This window comes from Thunnus thynnus, chromosome 7 (assembly GCF_963924715.1).
Source record: "Thunnus thynnus chromosome 7, fThuThy2.1, whole genome shotgun sequence".
Taxonomy (NCBI): Eukaryota; Metazoa; Chordata; class Actinopteri; order Scombriformes; family Scombridae; genus Thunnus; species Thunnus thynnus.
The window spans coordinates 19,952,165-19,961,403 of record NC_089523.1 but is presented as its reverse complement, the minus strand read 5'-3'; the positions used below and the strand labels follow the sequence as shown (position 1 = coordinate 19,961,403).

At 40.0% G+C, this 9,239-nt stretch overlaps 1 long non-coding RNA gene across 11 annotated transcripts in view; it reads right to left on the bottom strand.

The window, feature by feature from the left end:
• Positions 1-2,170: 2,170 nt before the first annotated feature.
• LOC137186122 (uncharacterized) overlaps positions 2,171-9,239 on the bottom strand; it is a 31,264-nt gene continuing 24,195 nt past the window's right edge. For 5 of the 11 annotated variants that reach the window (XR_010928970.1, XR_010928974.1, XR_010928969.1 and 2 more), the window contains one exon: positions 2,171-4,621. This is a non-coding gene — a long non-coding RNA (uncharacterized lncRNA). The remainder of the gene's footprint in view (positions 4,622-9,239) is intronic. The other 6 variants (XR_010928978.1, XR_010928975.1, XR_010928971.1 and 3 more) reach the window with 6 other exon arrangements.

Below are 9,239 nucleotides of genomic sequence, written 5' to 3'. Positions count from 1 at the left end.
AAATTACATTAAATGTGTTGTTTTTCCTATTTATGTATGCATGCACTGTACCATAATTAAATTAAAACATATGTTAAATGACAATTATATTGAACTTTATCTTTAATGACTGAATTAATTGTTTTTCATTGTGACATGAATTTTCCATACCATCTTTAAATGAAATCACAATACAGAAATCAAATTGAAGATGATTACTGCATTTCAGTGTTGCCCAGCAGAGAGAAGCATAGAGCTCCCAATACTAAATACAAAGCATCATTAGGTTTTCATGAGGATGTACAAGCTTTTAAAATGAAAAACAGTTAATTCAGTTATTAGAGACAAAAAGCTAAATTATTTTCATTAAAAATATGTTATATATTTAACTATGACACAGTAAATGCATACACAACAGGAAATGCATGTACCATTATACCATTGTTGTTGTTGTATTGTATTTCTGGCTGGACCCAAGGATCAGTTCTAGAAACACTAATGTCAGTGACTGAATGATAAAGTTACACCATTGGTCAGCCAATCACTTGCCTTGCCGTGTGTCGCCACTTCCTGTATCTGTTGTTTCAAATAAAAATCCCTCTATTGTTTCACACACAGTCCAGCCATATAACAGGTTTTGACCTAGTCTTGTTTGGTTTGATTTGTTTTCGTTTTTTGTTTCATTTTGGGACATTTAAATTTTTCCATAATTAAAGGGCTGTTGAGTGACTGTAAATTCTTAAAGCCGGCTTCAAATAATCGCCAAGTCTAAAATGATAGCCAGGGGCGCGGCCAGCACGAACAAGTAAAGACAGGTTGCTGATAAAGGCCTGGTGAAAACACACTGAGGCGGTTGGAATTACCTGTAGCCAACTTCAACACCTCACATAGTAAATTTAATATAATGCTCATTTCCACAGCACTAGGTCTTGTTACAACAACATTGAGAAAGTGTTGATTTTGTATCAAATAGAAAACATGAGAAATTGAAAATGAAGGCCTGTCTCTTACAAAAGCCTTTCCCAAATGAAAACTTTGGCCATCATTTGAGACTGCAGAAAGAGCTTAATTTCAAAGACATCCATAAGTGGACAGCATATTCAACACGTGCTTGTTTTCTGATTTGTGTCCATTCTATACTTTATGATCACTACAATTTTAATGGTAATATTCAAACTCATAATCACAAAAAAGTGATTTACTGGATTAGATTAACAAAAAAATGTAACTCCAAAATAAGTAATATACTGACTTACATCCCATTGCTTCAGAAATCCAGAGTCATCCTCATGCAGATATGCAGGGAGCACACAGAGGACAGCAGCACGTTTGACATGGACATCAACTTGTTCCTTGGGAGCGAGAACATATTCTTGCCTTACTATGGATGGTAAACAGCATAGCCACACAACACTATATTAAAACTATATTAAAAGTAGCCCTACCAAAATTCTACCAAAGCGCTGGATATCCGATGTCTTTAGTCACTGAAATCGTTGACAGAGCAGCCACGGAGGCCTGACCAGATGTTTGGTGTATTCCTAATTCTATAACTCGATGTTGTACATATGCACAACATTTGCATGCATATGCAAATGAGAACTACTACATCATGACTTTGGCTTCATGAAAACACAGTAGCTATCTAGCTATCTGTGACCACAGAAGATGGGCCAGGATGGAGGTTTAACTGGCCATCCCGACTGTCAAACAGGCATGATTTGCAAATTCTTGCACAAAATAAATAAATTAAATTAAACGTTAATTTAGAGTTTATTTCAAAGACAATTTTTAAGCTTAACCACTCATTTTAAGAACTGCTGTTTGTTTAGAACTACACTGTAACAGATTTCCCTGTAAAATTACAGTAAACTACTGGCAGCTGAAGTTGCCAGCATTTTACCGTTTTTTACAGTGTCAATACCGTAATTTACTTTAACAGTTAACTGCTGTAAAAATTATAACAGTATTCTGCTGTAGAATGTGATGAATAGTTTCTTACTGTAAGTGTTACAGTAAACAAATGAAAAGTTTTCCTCTTATGCATATTAATAAAAACAACTATAAATTGCAGACATATACTATAAATAATGTGTTTTCAGTCTTAATGAGTAATGAGATTAGCTCAGTTTTATATTGAAAAAATGCATAACCCTTAACATCTATCACAAAAAAGGATGAGACAAGTGGCAGCTTTATGGAACTGAACATTTATTCAAAGGCTTTCAAATATGTCAAGTAGCCTATATTCAATAGGGGTGTGTCCGAATACCGATACGTTATTGGCAAAGCACAAAAAAATGTTTTTTTTTACGAACATTTATTTCATACAAATATTTTAAAAATGATTTGTTTTTTGGGAAGAAAAAAAACTCAAAACATGTCAAATACCAGCTTGCAGGTTGGTTACATCGCTATCTCAGCCTCTCTCCTCTGCTCCACTGTTACTTCTATCAGCAGGTCTCAACAAGGGGAGTCACCACCTGCTACATGACACACATTTCCTAATTCCGACATCACTCCCACATTTGGGGGTGTTCCCCAGAGATAAAGCTGAGCTACTGACACAAGTGAAGTGTTTACAAGGGACTCTCCATAACTTGTTGTTCCCCTTCTCCTTTCCACAAAGTTAGGATGTAAAAATAGGCAATAAACGAAACGTGCAAAGCAAGAACCGCCAGTACATGCTGTGCTGTCTCTGTGTTATGTGTGTATAAATAGATAGAGGAATGTAGAAAGAACAGTACCTTAATGTTTATTTATGCTGGTAGTTAAATCGTGCCTAAACTTGTGTCAGCAGACTCCCACAGACATTCCTTATTACGGAAACTAGAAAAAAACACTGCAGGACAAAAAATAAGAGGAGACAGACCATATAAGTTGTTATGCAGTTTACATGTAGTTACATGCAGTTTAATGTTTGTGGTGCTGCACATAACAAGACGCATAACAACCATAATAACCAGGCCATGGATGTATTACAGGCAGTAAAGTTACTGTTCACAGTTAACTGAGTGGTTTCCAGTGCTTCTTGCTTTCCTCCACATTTCAACAAGATTGGTCAATAATGAAAATGTCAGAGAGCACAAAAGCCTCAAATTGTGTGTGTGTGTGTGTGTGTACACAAACATAAATGTTTTTTTTATATATTTTAAATGGGAGATTTAAATCCTGTGTACTCCTCATCTTCATCAGGGTACTCTGTCATCAGGGTACTCCTGATGAATACAGAGCACAACACAGGAGGGTATGACAACCCCGTTGTGCTTGCCCAGGTATCCCCAGCACCAGGAAAGCTTCTGTAGGCCAGGTATCGAGCACGCCTGTAATGACAAATAACACAAAAAAGTCATGTGATAATTTTACATGTCTTATGTTTACTGTCAATTTTGGTAATTCTGGTAATTTCTTACAGGACACCAGAAGATGACAAACTATGGGTAGAAGAGGAGACCAGCAGAACAAGATCCCTCAGTTATTGACCTGTAATAGGTTATTGTATGTGTTGAAATATATTTGTGAATCTTTTTCACCACCTATGTACAGTTTTGTGCTTTGGCAAACTTGTTTACTGATTATGAGGAGGTATCTGGGTGCTTATAGGCTGTTAGTCAATAGAGGTGTAACAAATGCTGATGATAGTTTAGTGTTGAAATGAGTCTGTTTCCACCTCTCTCCCTCCTGCTTTTATTAAAGGATCACCATTAATATATTCCAGAGTACTGTTCTACATTGTATATAAAAGCACTACATGAATGCAAGCTATGTATTATCAGCATAGAGCTAGTTTATTATTAGTGTAACATTATACTTGCCTATATATTAGGAGCAAATTAAATTGGATTCAGTGCACATTGATCCTCAATACTTACAATACTGTAACGTGAACCCTCCTATAGTTTATTTTCCAATGGATTCATGTATATTTTTATCAAAATCACTAATATGATTACATAAAGAGTGCAACTTGGTTGCAGCAACATACTTGGCATATGAATACCAAAAGTTAAGTGTGTACATGGTGGAATGTGATTTCCCTGCAGAGATCCTTCCCAGCCAAACATCTTGAGTGTGGCTGATGACATCATCTTCCATAGACCGGGCTCCTCTGGACAATTGTAGATAAGGACGGATAGTAGGCAAGAACCCTATGCAAATTGGTATCATCAAAACAGTCACACAGAGCATAACAGTCATCACTCTTTTACACAGTAACCAATAATACCACCACTGTAGGAAGGATATGGTTGCTGGAGTCTCCTGTGCCGGTGATGGAGGTTGTCTGCTCCTCTGGGACGCCATGACTTCAATATTCCTCAAGTCCACCAAGTGGCAGCAGCAGCCCAACAGCCCTTCAGCTCCTAAATACTCAGGGCCCACTTTGGAAACACACCGAATTCTTCACATTCTTCTTACAGGTCACCTGAGGAGTGGCTGAGAAGGCAGTACGGACTCACTACTCACTCACCGGTGGCACTCGTTTACAATGTGTCTTATGTACCCACGTGGTTCGGCCCTCAACTCGAACTGCTGTTGGAGTGGTCAGTAGCACGGTATAAGGCCCCTCCCACCGTGGCTCAGTCCACTTTTTCCTCCGGAACACTCAGGACCAGGTCACCCGGCTTGAGATCTGATTCTGGTTCTGGAATAACATCAAACAAATATGGTGGTAAAACATTTGCACGGAACTGTCTTTGACATAAGGTTTTTCTCATGTAGTCAGTTAGACTGTCCTCAGCTTCCTGAGCTGGTGTATGTCGTAGTTCAGGAATTTGGTAACTTCTACCAAATAAGACCTCGAAGGGTGACAAACCATCTTTTGTGGGTGTAATGTGCATTGCTGTTAAGACCAAAGGTAAACAGTTTTCCCCGTCTCTGCCATTGCTTTTCTCAGTTTACTTTTAATAGTCTGATTTGTCCTCTCCACTAAGCCTGCTAATTGTGGATGATAGGCACAGTGGTATTTAACCTGTATCCCAAGACTTTGTGACATTTTAGTTATCACTGTATTTACAAAATGTGTCCCATTATCACAATAAATCTTTTCTGGTATCCCAAAAGATGGTACAATGTGTCTACACAAAGCCTTTGCAACTGCTATAACGTCTGGATTTCCTACAGGAAATATTTCAACCCATTTTGAAAACTTATCCACAATCACTAATGTATATTTTTTCCCTTCACATCTAGTCAACTTGATAAAATCCAATGTACTGGAAAGGATACCCAGGTTCTGGAAAAGAGCCTGATTTAACCTTATAATTTCCCTGAGGATTATTTTTGGCATAAATCAAACATTGTGAACAATATTTTTTTAAATAGTTCCCCAATCCATATGCTGTATACGTTTATTCAACTAATCTCACCATCTCACCATCCCCCCTGACGAGACATGAGTAACCCCATGGCTCGTCATAGCTGCATAGCAATAAAGAGACTTGTAAAACTGGTTTACCTGCGGGTCAGATGTAAAGACCATCTGCGTCTTAACTAACTCCCTTAGTCTTCCAAAACTGTTTTTCCTGTTTAGGAGAGCTCATTTGCATGTCCATTAAAAAGTCAATGGTTATGTAACCCTGTTAAAAAGGGACAATAAATAGTTTAAATATGTTCATGTTTGATAAAATGTGATTAAAAGTATTAAGAATAATATTTCATGAAGGTTGATAAAGTTTGTTTAAAAATAGTTTAATAAATAAGTTTAAAAAGTTTAAAAAGATTCAAATATGCACTTTAAGATATTTCATGTTATTTTGAAAAGTCTCAGGGTTAAAGAGGAAGTACCGATTGAGAAAAGTGTAATTCTGGTAATTAATTGGTTAAGATCTGGCTAAACAGGAAGTGTGTATTTTGTTGTGTGAGCGAGAAACTTGACATGCAAGAGAGAGCGCGCGATACGGAGCAGAGAAGGGAGAACTGCCTGGCGTTTAATATGTTACAGTAAAAAAATATGCAGAGTACGGACACTGTTTATGAATAATAGGTAGAGATAAACGGACAGTGAGTCTCAAAGGACTGTTATTCAGTGCAGCACCGTGTTCGAGTTTAAAGGAGTACTTTGGCAAAGAGTGTTCAACGAGGAGCACAGCTAACAGCTAATGTAGCTCACATTAGCTTAGCTACGGACTTCATCTGCGTGCAGCTAAACCAGCTACTCAACTGATGAAGTTAGCCTGCGGTGTGCCGGACCTGTTCAGTGTGATCTGCGGTGAGTTCTACCGGGAGAGTGGGAGAAGTCATCTGCAGCCGACGTGGCCGCAACACGCTGGTCCTGACAGGAGGAATCGTCTACCTCATCCCATGTATCAGCAACCCGCTGGTATCGCACAGGGGACGAGGAGTACGCCTTTACGGCAGTGAGTTGCCATCTGTTTTATTTCAGCGCTTTAGCGTGAAGCAGCCATTTTGTTTCTGGCTACAACGCACACAAGCATCGCTTCAGGCCTGCATCATTAACACTGGGTACCCATATCCTTTTCAGTTAGTTATAACTGCCGGCTTTAGGTGTGTTTCATTATTTGGTGGTTTTATAATGAGTGCACTCAAAAGGGGTATTTGAATATTAAGAAATTGATCATTTAAAAGGTACTGAAAAGTCTTTTGAACTTGAGTGTTATATTTGTGTTTTATTTTCATTATTAAAAGAATATTTGTGTTTACATTTACAACAGTAAATCTTTAAAACTTACTTTTTTCTTGTCATTTGTATAAGTGTCTTACATTATAGAATAAATAGAACTTAGTTCACCAATATTATATTACAGTGTACTTGTCATTCAGTATTAGTTAATCTTAAAGAAAGAGATTTCTAAAACATAAAGAACTTGGGAAGCGTACCTCATAAAAATAGACCAGCCGTCTAGAGGGCGCTACATAAAATGGAGGCACCGCTGGGATTGTGGGTTAATTAATGCTGAAATTGGTGATTTGTGACTGTAAATTTCCTAGTGTGTGAACTATTCAACTGTGAAAAAAAAAAAAAACTAAGAAAGACAAACAAAACAATATATGGTGATATTTAACTAACAGCAGCTAAAGTGTCACAATGTACAGGAACCAGCTGAAGAACTGGTGTCGAGGTGAAAACCTGGATGAGAGCCATGCCTTGCTGACCATCGTTCCTGAGAAGACAGAAACAGCACACATAGTAGAGACTTTGCAAACTGTAAAGTGCTTGGGACGGGTACAAGTGAGAGGAAGAATGTTAAACGAAACTACAAATGAAGTGCTGGTGCTTTGCGAGTGCAAAGAGAAATTGACTGATGCAGACGTCCCAAGTGAAGTTTTGAGCTCAGATGGACAAACTGCATGGAAAATATTCACTGTTGCTCAGAGCTCAGACCCTGAGTTGGACTTTAACCGTAAACTGCATGCTCTTCTACAAGCAGAAGGAAAGTCCACAGAGGATGTGCAGGCCTTGCTGACCCCGCACATACCTCCCTCTACAGAAGCCATCCTTCGTGCTGTGGGCGATCTGTTTGATAAGACTGTCAAGCCCTCAGCAGAAAGTGGAGGATACCGCCGCCTGCGGATCTTTTCCGGTATTGTGCCTACACCAGCAGGAGAGGAACAATTCGACCACTGGTTAGAGCAAGCTTACCTGATGGTTGAAGAGAGTGAGGGTTCTGCTAAAGACAAGAGGAGAAAGATAATGGAGAGTTTAAAGGGGCCAGCTCTGGAAGTGATAAAAGCAGTGCGTCTCTCCAATCCTGACATTGCCCCTGACAAGTGCCTGGAGGCTCTGGAAAACGCCTTTGGATTAGCAGAGTCTGGAGACGATTTGTATTTCACATTCAGAATGCAGCAGCAGCAACCTGGTGAGAAGCTATCTGATTTCCTCAGGAGATTAGAACGTTGCCTGTCCAAAGTGGTACAAAGAGGTGGTCTCACTCCCCTAGCCATGGATGGTGCACGGCTTGAGCAGCTTCTGAGGGGTGCAGTTAATGCTGATCTGATGTTAATCCAACTGCGACTGAGGGAGAGAAGAGCTAATCCCCCAACTTTCCTTGAGCTCCTGAAAGAAATTCGTTCAGAAGAAGAATATGAATCTTCTCGAGCAAAGCTGAACCATTCAGTGTATACAGTTCACACCAAGCTTCAAGAAGAAAACAAACACTCAGAGATACAGAGTTTGAGAGCTGAAATTAAAGAAGTGAAATCAATGTTTGCTGCGCTCTCTACACGGGACAAAGAGACACAAAATGAGAACTTTCAAACTAAAGTGAGAAATGTCCCAGAGACTAATGCTGATCCAGAAGTGATAGCTCTGAGGAAACAACTGAAACAGTTACAACAAAAGGTGAACTCCAGATTACCTCAATCGTCTACACCTTCTCCCACAGTGATGACTGTAAACACTCAAAACAGACAAGGGGCTGAGACAGAAGAGCGTTTCTGCTATCGCTGTGGCGAAAATGGACACATGGCAGGGAAGTGCAAAAACCCTGAGAACCAAAGCAAAGTGATCCAAAGACTCATTCAAGCTCTCAAAAAGGCTAAGACCCATAGCACTCAACCTACTACTGATGTCCCCTCACCCAAAACTGACTGCACTGTGAGGAGGAGTGTAGTAGATCAGCTTGCCCCAACAGGCATACCAGAGGGTCTAATAGGGCCACCATCTTTGGAGCCTCTGAAAGTTAATGGACATTTGTGTGATGCATTACTCGACAGTGGCTCAAGAGTTAGCATCATCTTTGAATCCTGGTACAGGAGACATCTTGCTGATACTCCTATTCGCCCAGTAAGTGACCTTAACATTTGGGGTTTAAGTGACTCTGATTACCCTTATCTTGGCTACGTGGCAGTGGACCTAGAGTTTCCCAAAAAGGTAGCGGGTACCCCAACAGCCCTGTCAGCCCTGGCTCTCATTTGCCCCGATCCACCTGGTCCTGATCAGACACCTGTGATCCTTGGGACAAATACCAAGGCTAACCTATCCAAGCGGCTAGCCCAGCTGCGTGACGATAGAGTTGAAGGCACTGTAGCCCACGCCTTTGGCATACAGAACACTTTCCCAGAAACAGTGAAAGAAAAAGCCATTGACTTGTCAAATGAAGAGGATGACGAAATAGGTTGTGTAAAGTTGGAGGGTCGAAGCTCACTTGTCCTACCTGCAGGTGGCAGCATTAAAGTAGTCTGCAAAGTGGTGCTTGGAAAGTCCCTGCCAGATGACATCTTGATAGTAGAGGCCTCCAGTACAGCTACTCTCCCATCAGGCGTCATGCTCCAACCTATGGCAATACCCAGTAATGCTGTGG